The 27,417-nt window shown below is 44.5% G+C and overlaps 2 pseudogenes; both read left to right on the top strand.

The window, feature by feature from the left end:
• The first annotated feature begins 2,958 nt into the window (after positions 1 to 2,958).
• Positions 2,959 to 7,728, top strand: LOC112228174 (annotated as a pseudogene).
• A 4,295-nt stretch (positions 7,729 to 12,023) lies between these two features.
• LOC112228175 lies at positions 12,024 to 26,887 on the top strand (annotated as a pseudogene).
• The last annotated feature ends 530 nt before the right edge of the window (positions 26,888 to 27,417 follow it).

Raw genomic sequence — 27,417 nt, 5'->3', positions numbered from 1 at the left:
TGCTTAGCAGGACAGGAAAATGGTCCAATTCACACACTTATCAAGAGAACATCCCTGGTCATTCCTACTGCCTCTGATCTGGCGGACTCACTTAAGACATGCTTAGTTTGCAAATCATTTCTGAGTGTTGGAGTGTGCCCCTGGCTATCCATCAATAAAAAATAAATAAAAATGGTGCCATCTGGTTTGCTTAAAATAAGGAATTTGAAACAATTTATACTTTAACTTTTAATACCTAAGTATATTTTAGCAGTTCCATTGCTTTTCATACTTAAGTATATTTAAAACCAACTTTTACTCAAGTAGCAATTTACTGGGTGACTCACTTTTACTTGAGTCATTTTCTATTAAGGTATCTTTACTTTTACTCAAGTATAGCAATTGAGAACTTTTTCCAGCACTGATATCTTCAGTGATATCTACTAGTCCATAAGAGGTTGTTACTAGTTATAGCACTGATTAGCTATCAATTAGAATTTCGTGGCAAGTTTTATATAATTTGGTGATGGATTATTATTTGTGAATTTGTCGCAATATATTTGTACTATAACGAACGGTGACCTGGTCCAAGATAGCAGCAGGTAAACAAGTCTAGAGGCTACTGTACATCTGCAGTATTCATACGTAGAACGACTGATGAGATGACATAAACATGAGCATGAATTATTACACTTCATTCACAAAAGCATCATTCCACCACAGCTGCTGGCTGGCTGGCTGCTATTGGGGTCAGTCACTTGACTGTCATTGTCCCCTCGTTGTACAAAGCACACCAGTTATTTGTAGAAAGTTACAAAAAATAAAGGAATCATTTTTTTTGTTGTTTTCATTGATTCAACCACCGTTCAGAGTATATAGTCTATCTCGATATCTTATGTCTTTCATTCCAAAGCAACATGACAATGTTATTGACTAACAGCATTGCATCAGTCAAAGGATGTCAAATGAAAGCACCTGGTACACCCTTTATTATTGAATTATCATCAGTTCTGGTCAACAGAGTAGAATCTATCATCTAACGTTATATCATTAAAATACCTGATATTTTGAATAAAAAAACAAAACAACAAATAAAGTATTGTTATGCCTTTATTGTCAGTCAACCACTCATTTCCAAAGCGCATATCCACCTTTTGAAAATGCATTAATAATAGCTATGGAAATAATTTCACTGTGGACTATAAGATTGAGCCTACAGTATTTTAGAGATGATTTCAGTACTTTGAGTGCTGCTCTTCAAATGAACTCTATTTTAGTTGCATTACCATGTATCATGTTCCACGTACTGTAATGAAAGCAGTCACAACTGCACGCTTTCAGATACACATATTCAGGTTCCATAGCAAAATACGCTCAATTGATCTTGACATCATCTGACATTTCCACAAACATTATCATTGTCGTTTACCATAAGGCTTGCAATTTGTTCACAGTAGGCTTTATCCAAAGGAGTCTCCCAGGCTAGTTCCATAGGTGCCACCACGATCATCTATTTCTATGCCCCTTTCAATCCAATCCCATGTCAAAAAGGCAGACCAGTCCTCAGCCTGTGATGTCCTGCTGCAGGTATGAGATTGTCAGTCACTGCTAAAACCGCACAGCACAGCACCTGCAAATAATGAACAAAAACACAGTGAGAGCTTGTGCAAAAAGTCCTCTCAGATACGTCTTAGCTGACAGAACTCAACAGAATCTGAAGGATCAGGAAATAGCACACAAAAGTGTTACATCAGAACAGCAAAAATCCGACATACGACTGTTATTGTGGGTGTCTGACAAAGCTGATCAGACACCATCAAGGTCAGACAATATACATGAATACAAAACGTTACATGTGGACATGTACAAATAGATCATTCATGTACCTGTATCTGCGAGGACAACCATGGTGTCCAACAATATATTCTTGGGCATAACAGAACCGTCTGCAGAGTCCTCTATAACCACAGGTCCAATATTGCATCTCTGCATCATCAGCTGTTAGAATAGTAAAACCATCATGGAATAAGTAGCAGAAGAACTTTTCAACTATACCATTTTCGTCGTTTGCTAATTGACTAGAATACTTTCACATCAAATGTTCATCTGATCAAATCGGGAACTGTTATTATATGAGCTTTGATGTTGATCAATCAATGTTAACAGTATGACTGATGTCAGGCTAAAACACTAACATTGAAGATCATACATGTATGATCTGTATAATAAGACATTTGCAATAATGTCTTTAATGGTAAAATAACTCAGAAAGCATATCAACTGTTAGGAATTCCGTTTCATTTCTGCCCAATACACATCAGAAAATCCACTAATATAATCCCATTTTACAGGTATGATGCATACCTGCACCATGACATAACAAAGCCAGGGTACTTTATCCACTGCTTACCCTCAACAGCTGAGAGCATCAGGAGAAGTACAAGGACAACCAGGCCCAATCCCTTCATGTTTTGGCACCGCTAAGTTCTCAGGCAAATGCAATTTCCAGGGCTGATGCTGCATTTATACAGCATTTCACCCCAGGGGGAGGAGTCGATGGGCACTGCCCAAATCACAATTGCAGAGTACTATTGAAAGAAAGGTACTTTTTAGGGTTAAAATGGGTACTATATCCTTACAGAACACATAAGGTGTAGGTTCCTGGAAATGTGGGGCTGTTTTTGTTACTTTTTGTTACTTTGTTACTAGGGAAATGTTTCTGACTACATGGGCAGAACAACATTGTGGAATCTATCCTATGATAGAGTCCAGCATAGAGCCCAGCATAGAGTAAAAATACTTTTTTTCAAAATTTGTGAGACATGAGGAGAGGCAAATTTGGGCTTTTGTTTAGTACCTGATGCAATTTACTTGTACTTACATGAACCTCTATGACTGGACAGCTGCAGCATAGTCCAGCAAAGTGAGTCAGAAGAAGAATGAGCAAAACTACCACCATGAACGATTCCCTCAAAAAGAATGAGGTCTCCAAGTCAGATCACACAGTTTAAGGTGACTCAATCATCTATTTAATTAGAAATAAACCAACCCCTCATCCAGCCGTCTGTCTTTTCCATGGGGTTTCAGTACACACTGCTCTGCCCAGGTCTAAATATGGCAGCCATTTTTGTGATACTGCTGATGCTGTAAAACTGCAATCAAACTGCACAAAACACACCACTCTGATGATGCAGGAGCTATTGTTAACTGCACAACAATGATAAGCACGTACACTCACATTCACATGTAGCCTGTTCTACGCCCTCTAGTGCTGCTTGGTCAGACAGACTACTGGCCCTCCAGTGAGAAACAAATATACCATATGTGGCCTCATGAGCGTACCGAATTGTGGTCAGATACACTGAACAAAAATATAAATGTATAGTCCAATGTTTTATCAGCTGAAATAAAAGATCCCAGAAATGTTCCATATGCACAAAAATGCCTCTCAAATTTTGTGCAGAAAGTACACACACACACACAAACAAACAAATTTGTGCCATGGACAGCTACATCATATTTAGCTTATGTTGATGGACACATTTTTGTGGGGTTCTTTTAGTTGTCACTGTATTCGACTAAGCATAAGTTATTTGATGATGTTGAAATGTTAAAGTTGAAATGGTGCTGGAATAGTGGAGGCAGCTCCTGGTTTCTTTGTGACTTGCACTAACTCTTTGTGGTTCTAAATCAGTTTAGTAGTTTAACTTGCTTTTCCCATGCTGTAGGTCATGTACTGTTTGTTACATGCAATATGCTGTTTGGACTTCACCGGAGTTTTCTCTCTGTTTTTGTGATGAAACAAAGGTGTGGTTGAATTTATTCTGCCACTATGTCTTCTTATTTTCTCAGCCTTAGGCCTAAGCACCCCCTATCCACATTGGCGGGACAGCAGTGGAGAATGTGGAAAGTTTTATGTTCCTCGGTGTACACATCACAGACAAACTGATATGGTCCACCCACACAGACAGCGTGGGGAAGAAGGTGCAAGCTTTTGTGGGATTGGCCTCGTGGGATTGGCTTTGTGGGATTGGCAGCAGTCATTGCGCTCACAACAGAATACTGCTTTTTCACTGTGAGTATTATCCACTGTCTCTTATCTGAGTGTCACCCCACCCCGACCCAGCTATTAGTATAAATATACACTTATTCTGGTCCCCACTCCTGTTTGCTTTCTTATTTTAAAGTGAATCGAGCAGAAGTAAGATTGACAAAGATGTATTTTGGCTCTACGAGTATCATTAATCAAAGATGAATAGACTCCTATGACAATCCCAACAGCAAAGAGTTCACACAACTGGCCATGCAGGTGTCACAGCAGATAAGACAGGGTGATGATCTATAACGCTCTGAGTTCTCTACACTAAAACCACATGTTGCTAAATGGCTTTTGGATAAAGGATTAGAGTGTGTCTGTTTTCTGTTGCTTCTACTCACTGTAGAAGCAGGTACGGGGAGTTGACGTTTAATTAAAAGTTAATTCAAAGTTCATTCTGACCCACTAGCACATACACAGGACACCCAACACAACTGAATTAACTTTTGACCCCTCAATATTATCAATCACCACTTAGCTGACAGTTCTCATTAACAGAAAACCTAGGAATGCACTCACTGTCTTATCTAAAACACCCCAGAGCTAAGTTTTGTAGGTTCAACCATAGGTTAACTACCTTATCTGCTTACCTAATCCACAACCCATTCCTTTCTGCCTAGTTGGAATGGTGTTCTTTAACTTTAATTACTCCTTGTCCGTGTCACACAATCCCTTCTTATGAACTCATATTGTTAATCAGATATAATAAAACAGAGTATAAGTTTACTTACAGTTCTATTTAAAATGAGGATATTGTTTATTCTTTTAATCATAATATTCCTAACAATGTCACAGGCCATCCATGTGCAGCTAACTGACCTTGTCTACTCTGCCTGTCTGTCCGTCTGTCTCTCAGCCACCCCAAACCTATTCCTATCACACCCGTAAGCGTCACACAGGCACCTTACAGACCTGGCTTTCCTGATTCTCCGTACCCTCCAAACACAGACTTGGCGTGGAGGCTACATGCTGATCAAGGCTACAAGGTTCAACTGGAGTTTGACACCTTCAACTTGGAGGATGACTGTCAGAACGACTTCATCAATGTGTATGACTCCCTGGTGCCAATGGCAGAGTGAGAAAGTGGAGACAAGAAACAGTCAACATTTTCCCATTGATATTTACTTCAGATGCCTGGCTCATGACTAATGAGTTCCATCCAAGTAAAATTGTCTGCCTCAGTTAAATCATGTTTTGATCTCTGTGCAGGAAATGTGGATATTATAAACGCAATGAGCATCTGTCGTTCATTTCCTCTAGAAACGTCATGCTGCTGATGCTGGTAACCAACGAGGAGAAGAACTTCCCTGGCTTCAGATCCACTTACTCTGAGCTTCCCCTAGAACCAAGGTGAAGCTGGTTGCTGTGGATAAACTATGGAATAAACATAATTTTGTGTCCCCAATGGTGGTGATACTCCTTATCCGTTTCTCTTCCTGCATAGATTGTGGCTGTAAACTATCAGGACTTAAAGGCACCTTCACTTCTCCAAATGTTCCCTCCCATACCCGCCTCTGATCAAGCGTGTCTGCAGGGCCAGAATACCAAACGACCGCGCAGAAGTGTAGAATTGCAGGATATTAGCTTTGAAACTGCAAATGTTCTCTTAGCCTCATGACATGTGTAGAATAGCATTAGAAAACAGACATTTTTTTCTACACAAAATAAGTTGAAATGCAGGAAGTTGAGCTGATTTCTCAAAATAAAAAATGTACATTGTTTGTGGAGCCCCCTGCTGCTGTTGAGAGAGAATTTGTTTATTTTTAAAGCCCCATTAATCTTTTAAATAGTATTTTTAAATCTTCACTGTATATCTAATCACTGTTTGTTAATTTCATGAAAATAACTCAAAATATATTTGCAATCATTTATTTCCTTGAGCCTCCTTCAGCAATTTAAATGCTCAGTCTGATCACGTGGGCGTGTTGATACAAGTGTGTATGTGTGTATATTTACATACACAGTCCTGATTGGCAGTTAGTTCTAGAGCCCTCAAACTCAGCTCTGGACCTCTTTTCATTGTTCCCCTGTAATCAAGGACTGATGTAGACCTGGGACACCAGGTGGATGCAATTAATTACCATGTAGAACAGAAAACCAGCAGGCTCCAGACCTCATGTGTTAAGAGTTGAATATCCCTTCTCTTCAGCCTACCCCATCAAAGTAGGGGGATACACATGCAAATAAAAGATGTCTGGTCAGTGGTCAGAATAATCAGATTAGATTGTGATATACTTTTGGCTTCTGAATGTCATTAATTTGTCAATATGTTTGTGTGTGTCTCTCTGTGCAGCACAGGAGGTTGGTGACACCTTAATTGGGGAGGACAGGCTTGTGGTAATGGCTGGAGCGGAATCAGTGGAATGGTATCAAATACACCAGACACATGGTTAAATGCCATTCCGTTTGCTCCGTTCCAGCCACTATTATGAGCCGTCCTCCCCTCAGCAGCCTCCACTGGTGTGCAGAGTGTGGTACACGGTCTTACAGACACTCCCGTATTGTGGGTGGGCAGGCCTCCAGTGAGGGAGAGTGACCCTGGCAAGTTAGCCTTCGCCTCCGAGGGTATAGCCATGTGTGTGAAGCCTCAGTTATCAACAACCGCTGGCCTTTCACTGCTGCCCACCAGGATGACGTCAAAGTCAAGTACGTACTCACCTTCTTGTTCCTACTATTTCACTCACACTACTGTACGTTTGAGCCACGTTTCCCAACTGCTCTAAGGACTGTTCCCTGTAACCTCTCCTGTTTTCAGTTCAGCTTTCAAAATCATTGTGATCTTTGTGAAATGTGGGATCGTGAACTAAGAGTGTGTATTCCAGGTATTCTCAACCTCAACAATGGGAGGCTTACCTTGGGCTTTAATGTTCAAAATCAGACTGACGATTGGACAGTGAAGAAGAACCTGAAGCCGATCATTCAGCATTCGGTCTACCACGCCCGCACCTCTGACAACGACATAGCTCTTATGGAAATAGACAGCCCTGTCACACGCAACCAGTGGAGGCTGCTGGGGGGAGGACAGCTCATAATAACAGAATCTTGAGTGTCATTCACTATCCCAGGTTTTAACATCAATGTTGCAGAAGGCATAGGTCTGCATCATTAATATCAGTGTGCAACATCCTGAAGGAAGGACAGACCACTTCCAACATGTTATGTGCTGGTGTACTGTAAGGAGGAGTAGATGCCTGTCTGGTAACCCAGCCAGCAGCTAGTCTATCCTACTTGACGCATGTTTTATCCTCCCTTACTTTAGGTTATCTTCATGCCATCTTTGCCCTGCTCCTTCTGACAGGGAGCTGCTGAAGGTCCGTTGTTCTCCATGGGGTCAGTAGACTTATCTTCCTAGCTGGAGTGGTGAGCTGGGGGGGATGGCTGTGCCCACAGGAACAAGCCTGGCATCTACATCACCAAATACAGGGACTGGATAAAGCAGAAGACTGGGGTGTAGCAGACAAGGACTGGGGTATAGCTGAGAAGACGGGTGTAGCTGAGTGGGAAACCAGGTTGTCTGGCTGCAGCAGAGAAGACGAGCCTGAGCAACACTCAGCCCTCAGGAGATCATTGTCTAACTTCTTAAAGTCCACAGGCTTTTGATTGGTGTGCATAACACCCGACTCTACAAGACCCATCACATTCGTTAAAAAAATATATTTTTACAGTTATACCCACAATTCTTACTTTCTAAACAAAATGCCATTCTCAAATACTTACAGTACACTCACTTTGGCTGTGTTGTTATCTTGCTTAGAAAAATATCATTGAGTAAGTTTAGTAAGCATTGATTTCTTTTGAGACCTTGTTTGTAAATTCAATCTGGAGTGCCAGAGATGGCTCTGGGCGTTTCTAAAGTCAACTCAGAGCGTTGATTGTCCTTTCGTAAATTCAGAGCGTTTTGCTCTCGGAGCGTTCAGGGGGCACACTGGACGCTCTGGCCGAGGAGGAGGGTCGATCCAAGTATCTGACCTCACAAGCACCCAAGCTAACTGGCTAACGTTGGCTAGCTTCTTCCAAACACCTCACTCTGACCATTTTACTCGCCCTAACAGAGCTGGTTAGGCTGTTTATGTTACCCATAGCATTGGTGACTGAAACTATGCTGCCGTCAACAATTTAATTGTAAAAAAATTGCTGACGTTTATTGACACCAGCCATATTTAATCAAATGTATTTATAATGTCCTTTACATCAGCAGATGTCAAAGTTCTATACAGAAACCCAGCCTAAAACTCTAAACAGCAAGCAATGCAGAAGCATATTCAACGGGTGCTGAGCGGTTTTAAATTCATCAGTAATTCTGCGTTCAGGCACACTCAGACAAGAGTGCTCTGAAATCGGAGTAGCCAGAGAAAATGTATGAACGCACCCTTAATCAGTTAACTCGAGTACATAATTTATACAGCTAAAATCTACAATGCGATGTGAAAACATGTCAGTTCCCCCCCATTATCTCCCCAATTTTGTGGTATCGAATTGGTAGTTACAGTCTTGTCTCATTGCTGCAACTCCCATACGGACTCGGGAGAGGCGAAGGTCGAGAGTCCTCCGAAACACAACCCAACCAAGCCGCACCGCTTCTTGACACAATGCCCACTTAACCCTGACGCCAGCCGCACCAATGTGTCGGAGGAAACACTGTGTACCTGTGCACCGTGTCGGCGTGCACTGTGCTCGGCCGGCCACAGGAGTCACTAGTGCGCTATGGGACAAGGACATCCCTGCCAGCCAGCCAACCCTCCCTTAACCCAACCAATGCTGGGCCAATTGTGCAATTGTCCCCGGGTCTCCCAGTCGGCCACGACAGAGACTGGACTCTGGAATCTCTAGAGGCACAGCTAGCACTGCGATGCAGTGCCTTAGACCACTGTGCCACTCGAGAGGCCGAAAGAGTTGTGACTAAGGATTTCACCTTTAACCTCAATGTTGAAAATGCCAAGTCCATTTGCGATATTACAACCAAAAAGAAGTTACTGTAAGTAACACTTTTTTTTCACTCAGACATCATTGCATGTGCAATAGAACAGCATAATATATACTGCAGTTATTTTTTACATTCATGCTCCCCACTGCTTTGTCAACAAAACAAAAACAATAACAATGGCAGAGGGGCAAAGAGTGGCGCTGTTTCCTCCAGCATGGTGGATTCTCTTTGTCACGATTGTTTGTAGAATTAACGGAACAAGGCGCAGGGTACGTAGAGTTCCACATGTTTATTCAGATGAAACTCACAAAAACCGCAAACGAAACGTGCAGCAAATGGCGTGCTGACAGGCAACTAACTAAAAACAAGATCCCACAAAAACCCAGTGGGTAAAGGCTGCCTAAATATGATCCCCAATCAGAGACAATGATAGACAGCTGCCTCTGATTGGGAACCATACCAGGCCAACATAGAAATAACAAACTAGAATGCCCACCCTAGTCACACCCCAACCTAACCCAAAATAGAGAATAAAGGATCTCTAAGGTCACTTTTTAAAGAAAGTGTGCTTTTCAAATTCTGCTAAATGTTACTTTGAATCAAGAAGTCAATATTTTCTGTTTTTGGATGAAAAATATTAAATTCAAGCTCACTTTGAGCAAATTCAGACAATGCACAGCAAATCCTGCAATTAACTCAATACATTTATTTTTTCTCAACAGCCCTAGAAAGAATAATTTGTTTTTCCAAACACAGCGCAAACACAATGTACAGTCGTGGCCAAAGGTTTTGAGAATGACACAAATATTAATTTTCATAAAGTCTGCTGCCTCAGTTTGAATGATGGCAATTTGCATATACTCCAGAATAATATGAAGAGCAATTCATTGCAATTAATTGCAAAGTCCCTCTTTGCCATGCAAATGAACTGAATCCCCCAAAAACATTTCCACTCCATTTCAGCCCTGCCACAAAAGGACCAGTTGACATCATGTCAGTGATTCTCTCGTTAACACAGGTGTGAGTGTTGACGAGGCTGGAGATCACTCTGTCATGCTGATTGAGTTAAAATAACAGACCGGAAGCTTCAAAAGGAGGGTGGTGCTTGGAATCATTGTTCTTCCTCCTTCAACCATGGTTACCTGCAATGAAACACGTGACATCATCATTGCTTTGCACAAAAAGGGCTTCACAGGCAAGGATACTGCTGCCAGTAAAATTGCACCTAAATCAACCATTATCGGGTCATCAGGAAATTCAAGGAGAGCGGTTCAATTGTTGTGAAGAAGGCTTCAGGGCGCCCAAGAAAGTCCAGCAAGCGCCAGGACCATCTCCTAAAGTTGATTCAGCTGCGGGATCAGGGCACCACCAGTACAGAGCTTGCTCAGGAATGGCAGCAGGCAGGTGTGAGTGCATCTGCACGCACAGTGAGGCGAAGACTTTTGGAGGATGGCATGGTATCAAGAAGGGCAGCAAAGAGGCCACTTCTCTCCAGGAAAAACATCAGGGACAAACTGATATTCTGCTAAAGATACAGGGATTGGACTGCTGAGGACTCGGGTAAAGTCATTTTCTCGGATGAATCCCCTTTCCGATTGTTTGGGGCATCCGGTAAAAAGCTTATCTAGAGAAGACAATGTGAGCGCTACCATCAGTCCTGTGTCATGCCAACAATAAAGCATCCTGAGACCATTCATGTGTGGGGTTGCTTCTCAGCCAAGAGAGTGGGCTCACTCACAATTTTATCTAAGAAGACAGCCATGAATAAAGAATGGTACCAACACATCCTCTGAGAGCAACTTCTCCCAACCATACAGGAACAGTTTGGTGACAAACAATGCCTTTTCCAGCACCTTGCCAGATGGAGCACCTTGCCATAAGGCAAAAGTGATAACTAAGTGGCTCGGGGAACAAAACATTGATATTTTGGGGCATGGCCAGGAAACTCCCCAGACCTTAAACCCATTGAGAACTTGTGGTCAATCCTCAAGAGGCAGGTGGACAAACAAAACCCACAAATTCTGACAAACTCCAAGCATTGATTATGCAAGAATGGGCTGCCATCAGTCAGGATGTGGCCCAGAAGTTAATTGACAGCATGCCAGGGCGGATTGCAGAGGTCTTGAAAAAGAAGGGTCAACACTGCAAATATTGACTCTTTGCATCAACTTCATGTAATTGTCAATAAAAGCCTTTGACACTTACGAAATGCTTGTAATTATAATTCAGTTAATAACAGCTGACAAAAAATATCTAAAGACACTGAAGCAGCAAACTTTGTGGAAATTAATATTTGTGTCATTCTCAAAACTTTTGGCCACGACTGTAGTTCTATGAAGTTTTGTGTATTATTATAATCTCATTTGTCTTTTTGTATTGTGTTTTGTTAAAGTAAGGTGGGGGTTTTAAGGAAATATTTTCATTGCCTGTAAATATATATATTTTAATTGCACTTCAGACTGCTGTACCTCAGTAAACCTAACAGCTTGTGTACCTGCCTGGTGTAACGTCTAGCAACCAAAAGGTTGCATGTTCGGTTTTCGTCACGGACAACTTTATAATTTGAGCTAATTAGTAACTTTTCAATTACTTTTGGGCTATTTTGCCACTACATATCATAATAGCTAATCCTCCTCCTAACCCTTCCCCTAACCCTTTAATTAATAACCTAACTCCTAAAGTTAACCCTAACTGTAACCATTACCACTAACCTAGCTTTTTTCAGTCATCGCTTGGCCGTACCTCGTGTCTTTTCTTGCTTTAGCTAACTAACGTCGTTAGCGTTCATAATTCAGCAAGTTTGCATTGGCTTGTTTTTCATACATGACATGAGAATATAATATATAGTTAGCCAACTAACTAGCAAAGTAGCTGTTTTCTGTAGAAATGTAGCTGACGTAGGCTAAAACGCTTCTAGTTAAATTGACCTTATCCTAGCTAGTTAGCTGTCAATGCCGGACACCGTGTGTTTTTAGCTAGATACCAATGCAATTCATTATTTTATAGAGCTATAGGAATATCAGAATGGATGTCCTTGATCACATGCTGACAGACCCCCTGGACTCAGAGAAGGCCAATGATGGGCACATCACTGAAGAGTGCATGTTGGGAGACTGTCGAGTGAGCCTTCCAGAAGACCTGCTTGAGGATGTGAGTAGCAAGCGTTTCCATGTAAAAAGCCACATGAGCACTAACGTGAAGTTCTTATGCTATTTATTTTTTAATTAAAGCATATACAGTACCAGTCAAGTTTGGACACCTACTCATTCAAATGTTTTTCTTTATTTTTAATTTCTACATTGTTGAACATTAGTGACGCCATCAACTATGAAATAACACATATGGAATCATGTAGTATCCAAAAAAGTGTTAAACAAATCAAAATCAATTTATTTAGCCACCCTTTGCCTTGACAGCTTCCCAGAGGCAATTGCGTATTGCTGCAGAATGCTGTGGTAGCCATGCTTGTTAAGTGTGCCTTGAATTCTAAATAAATCACAGACCGTGTCACCAGCAAAGCACCCCTACATCATCACTCCTCCTCCATGCTTCACAGAGGTAACCAAACATCCGTTAACCTACTCTGCCTCTCACAAAGATACGGTGGTTAGAACCAGATGTCTCAAACTTGGACTCATCAGACCAAAGGACAGATTTCCACTGGTCTAATGTCCAATGCTCATGTTTCTTGGCCCAAGCAAGTCTCTTATTCTTATTGGTGTCCTTTAGTAGTGGTTTCTTTTCAGCAATTTGACCATGAAGGCTTGATTCACACAGTCTCCTCTGAACAGTTGATGTTGAAATGTGTCTGTTACTTGAACTCTTAAGCATTTATTTGGGCTGCAATTTCTGAAGCTGGTAACGCTAATGAAATAATAATCTGCAGCAGAGGTAACTCTGGGTCTTCCTTTCCTGTGGCGGTCCTCATGAGAGCTAGTTTCATCATAGCTCTTGATGGTTTTTGCTGCTGCACTTGAAGAAACTTTCAAAGTACTTGAAATGTTTTGTATTGACTGACCTTCTTGTCTTAAAGTAATGATGGACTGGCAGTTCTCTTTGCTTATTGGAGCTGTTCTTGCCATAATATAGACTTGGTCTTTTACCAAATAGGGCTATCTTCTGTATACCACCCCTACCTTGTCACAACACAACTGATTGGCTCAAACGCATTAAGAAGGAAAGAAATTCCACAAATGAACTTTTAAGAAGGCACACCTGTTAATTGAAATGCATTCCAGGTGATTACCTCATGATGCTGTTTGAGAGAATGCCACGAGTGTGCAAAGCTGTCAAGGCAAAGGTTGGCTACTTTTGAAGAATCTCAAATATAAAATATATTTTGATTTAACACTTTTTTGGCAACTACCGGATGCCATATGTGTTATTTCATAGTTTTGATGTCTTCACTATTATTCTACAATGTAGAAAATATTAAAAATAAAGAAAAATCCTTGAATGAGAAGGGACTGTTTATATGTATCTACTACATGACCAAAAGTATGTGGACACCTCGTTGTTGAACATCTCATTCCAAAATCATGGGCATGAATATGGAATTGGTCCCCCTTTGCTGCTATAACAGACTCCACTCTTCTGGGAAAGGCTTCCCACTAGATGTTTGAACATTGCTGCGGGGACTTGCTTCCACTCAGCCACGAGCGTTAGTGAGGTCGGGCAAAGCTGTTGGGCGATTAGGCCTGGCTCGCAGTCGGCGTTCCAATTCATCCCAAATGTGTTCGATGGGGTTGAGGTCAGGGCTCTGTGTTGTGGTCAGATCAAGTTTTTTCACACCGTTCTCGACAAACCATGGGACCTCGCTTTGTGCACAGGGGCATTGTTTTGCTGAAACTTTTGCCACAAAGTTGGACTCACAGAATGGTCTGGAATGTCATTTTATGCTGTAGTTTCAAGATGTCCCTTCACTGGAACTAAGGCCCCTAGCCCGAACCATGAAAACAGCCCCAGTCCGTTATTCCTCCCCCACCAAACCTTACAGTTGGCATTATGCATTGGGACAGGTAGCATTCTCCTGGCATCCGTCGATTCGTCCGTCCTACTGCCAGATGGTGAAGCGTGATTCACCACACCAGAGAACGCGTTTCCTCTGCTCCAGAGTCCAATGGTGGCGAGCTTTACACCACTCCAGCCGATGTTTGGCACTGCACATGGTGATCTTAGGCTTGTGTGCGGCTGCCCGGCCATGGAAACCCATTTCATGAAGCTCCCAACGAGCAGTTATTGTGCTGACGTTGCTTCCAGAGGCAGTTTGGAACTCGGTAGTGAGTGTTGCAACCGAGGACAGAGGATTTTTACGTGGTATGCGCTTCAGCATTCAGCTGTCCCGTTCTGTGAGCTTTTGTGTCCTACCAATTCACGTTTGAGCTGTTGTTGCTCCTTGAAGTTTCCACTTCACAATAAGAGCACTTACAGTTGACTGGGGCAGCTCTAGCAGGGCGAAAATTTGACGAACTGCCTTGTTGGAAAGGTGGCATCCTGTGACGGTGCCACGTTGAAAGTCACTGAGCTCTTCAGTAAGGTCATTCTACTGCCAATGTTTTCCTATGGAGATTGCTTGGCGGTGTGCTCGATTGTATACACCTGTCAGAAACGGGTGTGGCTGAAATAACCGAACCCATTGAATCCACGTTTGTGTGTATATAGGGTATATTTCTATGCTTGGTACAGATTTGGTCCGGTCTGGACCAACCAAATTTGGTGTTGTTTGGTGGCAGAGCTCATTTAGAATAATAGCCAGTGTGTAGAATAGTATCCAAACATGCAAAGGAGGATATTACATGTGTTTACCTTTTGTGTGCCTGTTCATAATTAGACATTTCTGTATAGTACAGAGCAAGGACCCACGATGTCATTCTGTTACTGTCCTTTGGTTACTGGGTGTCCATCCACTTCACTTACCGTAGTTCAATAACCAAAATAGATTTTCTCAAACTCAAGGTGTCATATCATAGCTGACACCACCATTCCTTCTGCAGACATCTGAATCTGTGCTGTTCTTTGTATAAATGTGTCTTTGAAACATGTTCTATTCAAATTATTCCTTGTGGATAGAGTTGTATGGTTTGATTAGCTTTGCAATCAATGGTTTTTGTTTGGCATACTTATAAAAGTGAATAATTGGGGCCTCCCGGGCTGTGGTCTAAGGCACTGCATCGCAGTGCTAGCTGTGCCACCAGAGGTTCTGGGTTCGAGCCAAGGCTTTGTCGCAGCCGGCCACGACCGGGAGGTCCGTGGGGCGACACACAATTGGCCCAGCGTCATCCAGGTTAGGGAGGGTTTGGCCGGCAGGGATATCCTTGTTTCATTGCGCAATAGCGACTCCTGTGGCGGGCCGGGCGCAGTGCACGCTGACCAGGTCGCCAGGTGTACAGTGTTTCCTCCGACACATTGGTGCGGCTGGCTTCCGGGTTGGATGTGCGTTGTGTCAAGAAGCAGTGCGGCTAAGTTTGGTTGTGTTTCGGAGGGTGCATGGCTCTCGACCGCCTCTCCCGAGTCCGTATGGGAGTTGCAGCGATGAGACAAGACTGTAACTTCTACCAATTGGATACCACGAAATTGGGGCGCAAAAAGGGGTAAGAAAAAAAAGTGAATAATCGGAGTCTCTGCATCATTCTGGTACTCGTGGAATTGCTTCTCGTCATATGCTGTGTATCCACTATGTTTTGAGATTATGTTTACTGTATCGTGATCGTTGCATTTACAATTCTGTGTATATGTTGTTTTGCAAACAGCCTGAAATCTTCTTCGCTGTGCTGAGTGAAAGCACATGGTCTAAAGTACAGACCGATGAACAGAGGCAGCATCTCCGTCAATTGTTACCTCAGTTTCCCGACGATAGCACCTCTGAACAGGACGGCACAATCAGCGACCTCTTCAACAACCAGAACTTCTGCTTCGGAAACCCCTTGCACCATGCACAGAAACTGTTCGGAGGTAACACTCCCCATCTCTCTCAAACTGCTCGTTTTTTGAGTACATCTCTGCATTATGTGTGACTCTGTGCTCTCCCCAGATGGCCATTTTAATCCAGAAGTGGTCATGTACAGAGAGCTGTGTGCCAAGTCCCAGAAAAAACACCAGCTCTACTTTTGCAGCAGTACTACCACAAACTCCTCAAACAAATCCTGGTCTCTAGAAAGGTACGGCGGACATCTTCAAGCTTCGGTCTCAAGCACAAGGCGAATGGCCTCCGTCAGTATGTTATTTTATTTTGGTGGGTTTAGTAACTACTGGAGTTGGCGGTCCGCAGTGGCCCTGACATCGCGGTAAAGAGAAAGTGCCCCGCCCGGACGCCTGGTGAGATGCAGGAACAGAGGGTCAGAGGAAGAGTCTGCTGGATACTAAGGGAAGTTAAAACGGAGTGTGGAGACCGATACCCGTCATCTGACGATGATGGTGAGCCTGCTTTCATCAGCCTGGATTGAAACAGAATTGCATTTAGCAGCAAGTGTCAGAGTTCATCTTTCACTGTTCGCTATGGGTCAATCCCAATCTGAACCAATAATATGTCGTCCTTTGTGTTTGCAGGTACAGCCTCTTCGCTGCCAACACCTCGGTCTCCTTCCTCTCCCACTCCTACTGTCTTTGTCAGGGTTCTGTCCAGTCTCTCCACCCAGGACATGAAGACCACAGGTCAGTTACACTACAGTAGCTGTATAAGAGACTATGTATAGGCTGTGCAGATAGAACGGTTGAAGATTTGGGACGTTTGCTCACACAGCTAAACCAGAGCTGGGAGAGAAGGACATGAGAGCCATGCTACGGAGGCATAGAGAAAAGAGGAGACGACAACCGGTTAGTTTCTTCTATGCTTCTCCATACACACAAACATCCCAGAGATCTGCCATCCATTTGAATCCTGAAATCAATGTGTGAATGGATATGAGGGACACTCTCAACCTAATATCATCTTGTACAACATCCCCTCGCGTCCTGATCCTCGTCATTCTTATTTGCACAGGATCATCCAGATTTGATGACCTCTGACATCCACCTGGGCGACTTGATGTCGAGAGTGGACGTGGGTCGTAAAGTCGCCATGATGGGTGAGTACAAACACCAACACCATAAACGTCAAGCAAAATAAATCGTACATAGCTGGACTCTATAAGATCCTGTGATCACAGCCAATGTCGAAACAATCTGAACTTGTACCTTCTATTATCTAGCACTGCTTGGCCTGGCTCGGCCCAAGAGGAAGATGAGGAGAAAGAAGATGAGGAGAATTAAAGTGGAGTCCGAGGATCCCTGTCAGGCTCTGATGCCTTCAGAAGCTCCAGCTCTATCACTTGACATCCCAGCTGCTCTTCCTGACACCCCAGTCCCTCCACTGCCCAGTGTCAAGGAAGAGTTAGTTAATGTAGTTAATGTAGCAAAGATGGCATTTTTACCTGACAAGAGTTTCTAATTCAATCTGGCATTCTATTGATACGTTAGAACATCTGTGGTCATGCGTTTGATGAAATGAAGCAAAATCCCAGCTTTACTGATATTCCTGTGCTACGGACATTTCTATGCGGTCATGAATTCAATTGCACACTGCACTCCATGCTTTTCACTCTGCGTAGGCCTGCTCTCATGTGCATCTTCTGTTCGCCATCTACAGGCCGTTGGGGGAGGTGCAGAACAACCCTGTCATGGCGGAGGAGATTGCTGTGACCTTCTTCAACCTGCTGGAGAATATCCTGAGACTAGAGGGGCTCGCCAGCACAGCCATGGTATTCACTCGTGCCTGCCTACACAAGTGCATAGCCACACAAAGGTTTTTTTTTTGTCCGTGGTTCTCAAACTTTTGACCCTCAAGAAGAAGTGGTTCAAATCTTGCATTTTGAAAATGTAAGATACAGAAATAAACTACATTTTATACTTGCATTTTTAGCTGAAAGTCATTCATGTTAGGAGCCAATATCAAGTAGAGATATCATGCCATTTCTCTGGAGTCCAGAGCAAGCAGCTACAGTAGGATACAGCCTGCTTGAATGCAGGAGTGGATGAAAAGTATGGCCTTTTTTCTTCCTCACAAACATCGTAATTCATTCGCCAGAACATGTTACATCTTCATCCCATAAGTATTGAAGGAAGTGCGATGTTACTGCAGTTTTGAGAAATAGTTTTTGCAAGGCAAAATCCGGGAAAATGTCACTAATCTAGGGATGCGCGCCCAGCGATTCTGACGGCTGGTCATTCGTCAACAGTCAAGACATGCATCTTTTTGGTTCTGCACAAATGAGATGTTTTTGAGACAACAATTTGGTGGAATACCGTAGGCTTATGTTAGTAACCAGGTCGAAATGGGTCAGTTTTACACTCGCGACCCCCAGTTTGAGAACCACTGGTGTATGTGATGGGCTGAACTCTAACTATGTATTGGAACTGTTGTAAGACTTGAAAAGGATCTAATGATTCATGCATGTCCCCGTGTTAGTTGGAGGAGAAGGTCCGACAGTGGCAGACATCTCCAGCTAGTTCCCTGAACCCCCGGTTCTCCTCGGCCTCCTGCTGGTCAGAGATGGTGTTGCCGGCCCTGCACTTCCTGGCTGGGGAGACTAAAGGTGAGCACGGCAGACTCCCTCTCCTCTGGATCATTTAAAGCAGTAATGTGTCCCATCGTTATCTTTCTTTCTACTCTTCGCTCACCATCTTCCGATCTCTCGTTCAGTTGGTATGATGGCTCTTCCCAGTGGCTTCACCCCTTGTGTTGTGTTCAGGGAAAGCTCACAGCAATGGAAATGATTGGTAAGATCTCTTTTGTCAGTTAGTTGATTCGTCCAAATTCTGGCACAATGCAAATGAAAACATTTCAGAAGTAGGAGACGTAGAGATTTGTCTCAATCTCCGGTCTTCAAGGTCCAAGTGAGAATGGAGAGAAGGATTTGAGTGCTCTGTGTCAGTTGTGGGTCGACTCCAAGGGCCTGGTTGTGGTCAAGGTATTACAATGACACATTTTCACCTCTCACTCCTCTCTGTCAGGGTGGTCGTTTTCTGTTCCCTGTAATACACTTTGAATAAAATAACAATGTCCTCCACAGGCAGAATGTGACGAACTAGCAGAGATAACTTCTCCCACCCCTAGAGCGTAAGTTTCTGTGTTTCTCATGTTACGGATGACCTTCCTCAGAATGACTTGGTGTTTGTGTTCATTGCCATAGAGGGGTTTTATTGTAATACTGACTGCTGTTCTCTCTGGAACTAAGCAGTTGGACAGACTACGTGGTGCGGGCCAGCACTGGAGACGAGAGGCATGTTTTTCAAGTGCAGGTCAGTGTCACGTCTCTACCTTTTTTTTGTCTTGGCTCTCTTCTGTAGCGAGTATCATTCATAAAGACCACACACATTCTCTGCAATCGTTACGTGTCCGTGCTCTTGTTTTGATCATCAGGAGCAACAGCGGTATGACCAGCCACACAAAGCCTTCACCTTCAGAATGCATGGCTTTGAGTCTCAGGTGGGGCCTGTTAAAGGGGTCTTTGACAAGGAGATGTCTCTCAACAAAGCCAGAGAGCACACTCTGCTGCGCTCGGACCGCCCAGCCTATGTCACCATCCTCTCCCTGGGTAAGACTGACCCCTGTCGTCAGTGTGAGATGTTGTCGTGGTAGCTTCAGGTTAGATGTGCGGTATGTGACTGGACTGCTGCTCCTCCTCAGTGCGGGACGCAGCAGCCCGGCTGCCCAACGGAGAGGGGACCAGGGCTGAGATCTGTGAGCTGCTCAAGGACTCTCCGTTCCTGGCGCCAGATGTCACCAGTGCTCAGGTTAGAGATTCACTGTTGCTGGGTTATTGTTGTCACTCGTATACACAATGTTTTGACACAGCTGTCCGGTCGGTGTTTGTCTGTCTGTGACTGAGCAAGGCACATGATGCGTGGCTTCCTGCAGGTGAACATGGTTGTGAGTGGGGCTCTGGACAGGCTGCACTATGAGAAGGACCCCTGTGTGACGTATGACATCGTCCAAGCTGTGGAACTACCTGCACCGCGACCGCGGTCAGGAGGAGTTTGGTGAGCAGGACATTCTGCCAATGGAATAGGATAGGAATTGTCACAGATGCTGTATCTCGTCCCCAGGCTATTGTGCACAGCGCATATACACCTGGGATATCAACCACTCAAAGTTGGCCTTGGTGGGAGTGACCTACGGAGTGAAGTATTTGTTTTCTTTTAATTCTAGCGAATCGCACGACTGCGAGGCGTGGCTCGGTGCTTTTGGCGTGCTAGCGACTGGGTTAAGGCTAGGGTGGATGTGTTGTGGGAGATCTGTTAGTAGATTAAGCAAATGCCTATGCGCCGAGAGCTTCTCTCGGCTCTCTGTATTGGCTAACGAAAGGCCACGTTTGACTATTACAACTACTTTAACTACAAGATGTTATTCTTTCCCCGCCCAGAGAAAATTCACCAGGCTCAAGCTGCCGCTGCCAAGGCCAGAAAGACACTGCAGCAGAAACCTAAACTTGCATCCAAGCCTGTGAGTCCCACCGCCTCTACTCTGCTGTGACTACTGTACTGCTGACAAATAGATGGTTCATAATCTCTCTATTCTTACATACCCTCTCTGGAGACTTGGCATCTTTGAATGTGGAAAGTCTTGGCTTGAACCACTTGTCAATGGAATCCTGGTGGACTAATCAAACTGCTTCTATATAATGAGCTCTGTTGTCTGACGTGCACTGAGTGGACAAAACATTAGGAACACCTGCTCTTTCCATGACACGGACTGACCAGGTGAAAGCTATGATTCCTTTTTGATGTCGGCTGTTAAATCCACTTCAATCAGTGTAGATGAAGGGGAGGAGACGGGTTAAAAAAATAAGGGAAAAAAATAAGGATGTTTAATCTTTGAGACATGGATTGTGTATGTGTGCCATTGAGGGTGAATGGGCTAAACAAACTATTTAGGTGTCTTTGAACGGTGTATGTTAGAAGGTGCCAGGCTTCACCGGTTTGTGTCAAGAACTGCAACACTGCTGGGTTTTTCACGCACAACAGTTTCCCGTGCATCTCAAGAATGCTCCACCACCCAAAGGACATCCGGCCAACTTGGCACAACTGTGGGAAGCATTGGGAGTCAACATGGACCAGCATCCCTGTGGAATGCTTTCAACACCTTCCAGAGTCCAGGCCCCGACTCAATATTAGGAAGGTGTTTCTAATGTTCTGGACACTCAGTGTATATTATGGTGTGTGTGTTGATGGTGACGAACCATCCTGTGTGTTATAAGTCTGGCAGTAAGGAGGGCGGTGGTAAGACCTCTGGAGGCCTGGAAGCTAGTCATATGGGGGGTCCCATGTCCCCAACTCCCAGCACCCTTGGAACCCCCAAATCACCCCTAGCCCCTGTAGCCACAACCCCCACCAAAGCTGGGATCCCAGATTTAGTCAAGACCGGTCCTGGGTCAGTATAAAACTGCTTCTGTGGATGAAGTCTTATCAGGCTCAATTAAACACATTCAGTACTTGTATATTCTTGATGTTATGGAAGTACTAATGCCCTGTTCTCTTCGCTCTTAGTGTCTCCTCCCCCCATTCCTCAACTGGGGACCCTGTTGTCCAGCAGCCAGTGTGGCCCACAGGTCTCTCAGCCAGCTATCTCCCAGCACTCAGCCAGGGTAGTGGGCCACCAGTCAGGCTCTCCGCCTCGGGTAAGAGTGGTCTCTGCCCAGGCAGCAAAAGGACAGCAGGCCATGTTGGTGCACCAGACCCCTCGACAGATCAGAGTGCCAGTCACTGTGGGTGTTAAGGGCATCACACAGGTGAATAACTGACCATCCTGTTACCAACAATCCTATTTTTAAACAACTAACTGACCGATGTCTGTTCAATTATTTGAATATCATTTTGTTTGTTCTTTTCCTGTGGGCTCTTTGTAGTTTCTGTAGAGATAAATCAGATCAAGCCTGACTTGTGCGATGTAGTAAGGAGCTGTAGTTACAGGCCAAGATTCTACATACACTGCTCAAAAAAAATAAAGGGAACACTAAAATAACACATCCTAGATCTGAATGAATGAAATGTTCCTATTAAATACTTTTTTCTTTACATAGTTGAATGTGCTGACAACAAAATCACACAAAAATTATCAATGGAAATCAAATTTATCAACCCATGGAGGTCTGGATTTGGAGTCGCACTCAAAATTAAAGTGGAAAACCACACTACAGGCTGATCCAACTTTGATGTAATGTCCTTAAAACAAGTCAAAATGAGGCTCAGTAGTGTGTGTGGTCTCCACGTGCCTGTATGACCTCCCTACAACGCCTGGGCATGCTCCTGATGAGGTGGCCGATGGTCTCCTGAGGGATCTCCTCCCAGACCTGGACTAAAGCATCCGCCAACTCCTGGACAGTCTGTGGTGCAACGTGGCGTTGGTGTATGGAGCGAGACATGATGTCCCAGATGTGCTCAATTGGATTCAGGTCTGGGGAATGGGCGGGCCAGTCCATAGCATCAATGCCTTCCTCTTGCAGGAACTGCTGACACACTCCAGCCACATGAGGTCTAGCATTGTCTTGCATTAGGAGGAACCCAGGGCCAACCGCACCAGCATATGGTCTCACAAGGGGTCTGAGGATCTCATCTCAGTACCTAATGGCAGTCAGGCTACCTCTGGCGAGCACATGGAGGGCTGTGCGGCCCCCCAAAGAAATGCCACCCCACACCATGACTGACCCACCGCCAAACCGGTCATGCTGGAGGATGTTGCAGGCAGCAGAACGTTCTCCACGGCGTCTCCAGACTCTGTCACGTCTGTCACGTCCTCAGTGTGAACCTGCTTTCATCTGTGAAGAGCACAGGGCGCCAGTGGCAAATTTGCCAATCTTGGTGTTCTCTGGCAAATGCCAAACGTCCTGCACGGTGTTGGGCTGTAAGCACAACCCCCACCTGTGGACATCGGGCCCTCATACCACCCTCATGGAGTCTGTTTCTGACCGTTTGAGCAGACACATGCACATTTGTGGCCTGCTGGAGGTCATTTTGCAGGGCTCTGGCAGTACTCCTCCTTGCACAAAAGCGGAGATAGCGGTCCTGCTGCTGGGTTGTTGCCCTCCTACGGCCTCCTCCACGTCTCCTGATGTACTGGCCTGTCTCCTAGTAGCGCCTCCATGCTCTAGACACTACGCTGACAGACACAGCAAACCTTCTTGCCACAGCTCGCATTGATGTGCCATCCTGGATGAGCTGCACTACCTGAGCCACTTGTGTGGGTTGTAGACTCCGTCTCATGCTACCACTAGAGTGAAAGCACTGCCAGCATTCAAAAGTGACCAAAACATCAGCCAGGAAGCATAGGAACTGAGAAGTGGTCTGTGGTCACCACCTGCAGAACCACTCCTTTATTGGGGTTGTCTTGCTAAATTCCTATAATTTCCACCTGTTGTCTATTCCATTTGCACAACCGCATGTGAAATTTATTGTCAATCAGTGTTGCTTCCTAAGTGGACAGTTTGATTTCACAGAAGTGTGATTGACTTGGAGTTACATTGTGTTGTTTACGTGTTCCCTTTATTTTTTGAGCAGTGTAGTTTAGTACAGAAAACATGGTAATTAACTACAATGACCATAATCCATTGTGCGGCCGCTTAAACTTGTCCGGTCTGTGCGGAGCAGAGAAGAGAGTGCGTAATCGAGAAGGATTGAAAGCATTTGCTTCGAGAGCATGAAAGTACTACGTGATTGATAGTTATTCAGCAGTCATAAAAGTATGCCTTATTTACTTTGAAGAACTACTACAGAGATGAGATGACTTGAATGAAGTAACAAAGTCATCAAATATTAAAGTAATGTGAATAAATTATGGTTAATAAGTGATAAGCAGTAATGGACAGCAGTGGTTTTAAAGTAATTAAGTCAAAATACTTGCTTAAGTCAAAATACTACTTAAGTAGTTTTTTGGGGTATCTGTACTTTGACAACTTTTACTTCACTACATTTCTAAAGAAAATAATGTACTTTTACGTCCCTACATTTTCCTTGACACCCAAAAGTACTAGTTCAATTGTGAATGCTTAGCAGGACAGGAAAATGGCCTAATTCACACACTTATCAAGAGAACATCCTTGGTCATCTCTACTGCCCCCGATCTGTTGCACTCACTAACACATGCTTCGTTTGTAAATTGTGTCTGAGCGTTGGAGTGTGCCCCTGGCTATCAGTAAATTAACAAATAAAATGATTCTGGATAATTTTCTTTATATGATGAATTTGACATTTTACTTTTACTTTTGATACTTAAGTATATTTAAGACCAAATACTTTTAGTATTTTACTTGGTGACTTTTACTTGAGCAATTTTCTATTAAGGTATCTTTTATTTTTACTCAAGTTTGACAATTGAGTACTTATTCCACCACTGATGGACAGTCTCTACCATCATGGGACTTTTATAAATTGTATTATTCTGTGTTACAGCATTCAACCCACATAGTTCATAGTGCGTTTTAATGTTCCAAAAAATAATCGATATCGAAAACCGTGATAATTTTTTCAGAATTGAACCAAAACAGAACCGTCCTCAAAAAGCACAAATCGCTCAGCACTATTAATCAGACATGGTCTTGAACCACAGATAAGAGACATTTCTTTGCTGTAATGCACCGGAGGCATGTAAATGAAGGGTTGTTTCTCCTCTCTTCACACTGTTACCGTGAGCAGACCGTGGTGTCGTTACCACTAAGGACCCTGTCTTTTGGTAGCCCCATCCAGGGGCAGGCAGCCAGAGGGCAGACGACCCTGTCGATGTCAGGCCTGACCACTGCTCAGACTGGCTTCCCTGGCAGCCCTGCACACCACACAGCCTCCCCCGCTGTCCTACAGGGAGTCACCAGCCAGGGAGTCACCAGCCAGAACATCATCCAACAGGTGAACACGAAAATGATATATTTTCGTAGGAGCCATTTTAAGAAGGGTTTACATGGAAATAAGCTTTCAAAGAGAACATTTTAATCTAGTTTCAATGTAATGTGTTCACGAAAGAGCCTTCTTTTTACATTTAGTTGAAATCATTTTCTGTGTTTCATGCTCACATAATTTCTGTCTCTAAAGGTGGTCATCACAGGCCAGATGGGCGTGAAGGCTCAAGGTGGAGCAGCTATTTCAATACCCGCTACGGATCTCCGCATCCAGGGCAAAGATGTGCTCCGCCTGCCCCCCTACTCCATCACCACAGACTCTAAAGGACAGACGGTGCTGCGGATCACACCTGAAATGATGGCCACCCTCACCAAGTCCCCCGTCACCACCACCAAACTCACCCCCGACATGTTAGGCACCGCCACCACCAAGAGCATATCTGCTACTCTCCATTTGACCCCAACCCAACACTCCTCCCCCTGTATCCCAGCCTCCTCCTCGGGTGGCATTCTGACGAACAAAGCCTCCGCTGGCACCACCACCCTGCTGAAGGCTGCAGGGGACGCTATGCGCCTGATGCCCACCCTGGCGGTCGCTATGGCCGAGCAGAAGGCCAGAACCTTCTCCACCGTCTCCTCGTCTGACTCCAATAGTGGCACCCCCATACGAATAATGCCCCGACTCGGGGTCATCCCACAGAAACTGGGTCAAGCCATCACCGTGACAACCACCACCGGCAGCAAACCAGTCTCCACTGGGGCTGCGACTGTCCCCAAAGCCACCAGCGGCGTGGCTGTAGCTGAAGGGGTGACGATTGGCCCTTCTGCCTCAGGCTCCCTGACTCTGGGAACAGCCACAGCTACTGTCCGCCAGGTCCCCGTCACAGCCACAGTGGTGTCCACACAACCAGTAAGACCCACAGCTTCATCAACATGACTATTATCTGCCTCTTCTATTTACTGTAGGATTCAGGATGGTTGTATAATAACAGCACTGTAGTTGGGAGGTTTATCGTCAATGGATATATTTTCATTTCAAGACATTCTTCCTAGCCACGTTCTCTATAGCCCCCACCACCCCACCTTTGAAATGGTCTTCCAATGATTCTCCCCGTCTTTGTCTTTATTTCCCCAGAGGAAGCTACCAGCTCGGATCCCAGTGCCTCTGTCTGTCCTCAGCCAACCACTTAAAAGCAAGAGTGGGATGACCACGCCCATACTGAAAGGAAACATCAGTACGAAGTGAGTCGTCATGTTCAGCCTTAATGGTCTGTAACAATATATGTGTCAAGTCTTCCCCATGGCAGTAAGCAGCCTGGTATAGACTGACTGGGGTGTCTCTGCTCTGTGCAGTCTGGGCAGGAACATCATCCTCACCACCATGCCTGCAGGCACCAAGCTGATAGCTGGGAACAAGCCAGTCAGCTTTGTCACGGCACACCAGTTGCTGCAGCAACAAGGGCAGACCACTCAGGTCAGTCAGCAGCTTATTCAATACTCACCCAGCACCCAAACAAACTGAATTCAGTTGTAGGAAAAGTAACGTTTAGTATGCAGGAGCATTTCCTGACCTTGTGATGAGGGGGAAAACTCCTGGCCTGACGCATCGGGTATAGTAGTTGGTAGGACTGGTTGATGTGCCTTGTCTCCCCCAGGTGCGTATCCAGACGGTGCCAGCCCTGCAGCTCCAGCAGCTCTCTGCAGCAGGCTCCCCCAAGTCTGTGTCCGCTGCCGTAGTCACCACCGCACCCTCACCCAAACGAACCCCGGACCCGCCACCGCCGGCACAGTGAGACTCAGTCCCAGAGCCTGCTACTGCTCTGTGCGGTGCAACGACCTGCGCTTCAGAGGCAAGTGATGCTTGGGAGCCATAGCGCATCTCTGCTCTCTCAATGTTTTAGAGGACACTGATGTCTGGAGAGTTTGCAGCAGATGAACGGAGTAATCCCTGGACAGCGTAAACCATTTGGAGACATTTGGTTTCACCTGACATACAGTGCCTTCTGAGTATTCATACCCCTTGACCTATTCCACATTTTGTTGTTACAGCCTGAATTCAAAATGGATGAAATAGATTTGGTTTCTCACCCATCTACACACAATGCCCCATAATGATAAAGTGAAAACATGTTTTTAGAAATGTTAGCACATTTTATTGAAGATTAAATGCATATCTCATTTGCATAAGTATTCACACCCCTGAGTCAATACTTTGTAGAAGCACCTTTGGCAGCGATTACAGCTGTGAGTCTTTCTGGGTAAGTCTCTAAGAGCTTTGCACATCTGGATTGTGCAACATTCCCCATTATTCACTTCAAAATGATCAGCAACCTCTGTCAAATTGGTTGCTGATCATTGCTAGCCAACCATTTAAGTCTTGCCATAGATTTTCAAGCAGATATAAGTCAAAACTGTAGTTCGGCCACTCACGATCTTTCACTGTCTTTTTGGTAAGCAACTCCAGTGTAGATTTGGCCTTGTGTTTTCGGTTACTGTCCTGCTGAAAGGTGAATTCCTCTCCCGGTGTCTGGTGGAAAGCAGACTAAAGCAGGTTTTCC

This window comes from Oncorhynchus tshawytscha, linkage group LG30, assembly GCF_018296145.1.
Source record: "Oncorhynchus tshawytscha isolate Ot180627B linkage group LG30, Otsh_v2.0, whole genome shotgun sequence".
Lineage (NCBI taxonomy): Eukaryota > Metazoa > Chordata > Actinopteri > Salmoniformes > Salmonidae > Oncorhynchus > Oncorhynchus tshawytscha.
The sequence above is the reverse complement of the archived record's forward strand: the minus strand, read 5'-3'. Positions and strand labels throughout refer to the sequence as shown.